Source organism: Corvus brachyrhynchos, unplaced genomic scaffold (assembly GCF_000691975.1).
Source record: "Corvus brachyrhynchos isolate BGI_N302 unplaced genomic scaffold, ASM69197v1 scaffold10, whole genome shotgun sequence".
NCBI lineage: Eukaryota > Metazoa > Chordata > Aves > Passeriformes > Corvidae > Corvus > Corvus brachyrhynchos.
Genome location: NW_008236180.1, coordinates 1,596,353 through 1,597,248, shown reverse-complemented (window position 1 = coordinate 1,597,248; position 896 = coordinate 1,596,353).

Genomic DNA, 896 nt, shown 5'->3' with positions numbered 1-896 from the left:
CTTCAATGCAGCCTCTACCTTTCCATCCCTGATGATACCTATTAACCCTGGACAAAGCAGAGAGTGTATCTCAGCCCTGGGGATTGCCAGGCTACCAGGAGAAAGGATACAGTGCTGAAAAGAGCTTTGTAACTGTGGCAATCTTTTCTGATTCATGTTTGTGTCTGCACTGCTCTGAAAAGGTGACTTGAGGCACAGCTGAAAGTGCAGCAAATTGCCCAGGGCAGACTTTTGTCCCCCTTGTTCTTTCCCTTCCTAAAGCCTTTGGGCAGGCAGCTGGGAATCTCCAGCAGTGAATCCAGGCTTGCAACATCGAACTAACTTTGTTATAAACTCCTGGGTGTCATATACTCCAGAGTACACTCTGTCACGGGTTAGGTATTGAGTCATTTACACAAATGTTAAGAGGAGGATCAATTTTCCCCTGATTCTTCTCCAGGAATCCTGCTGAGAAAACTCAGGGGGCCCAGCGTCAGCCTAGAGACTGTTTTCCTGCTCTATTCCTGGAAAGCAGGAGAAGAACACTCATGATGTCAAGGGGTTCATTAAAAAGTGCATGTCAAAAGTGACTCATTTGGAGAGTTTCTCCTGGAGTCAAGGGACAGTTTAAACAGCTTCTTTAAAAGCACAAATGAATCTGCAAAAAGCTGACTTTCACAGGAGACCAAATTCTGGCCATCTCAACTGCCCCCCATTGCTCACATCGAGGTCACTGTATGAACTTATATTAATAGTACACTATTGTTGGCTTGTGCCTGGGATAAAAATATGGTCTGTGCTTGGAAATCATTGTGATTTCCAAATGCTTGTCACTGGGTAAGTCTCAAAGCTAAAGTGAATCTTGGTTTTGGATTCTCTTTTTTGTTTTGCCAGATCAGACTGTCTTACAGTTCAGC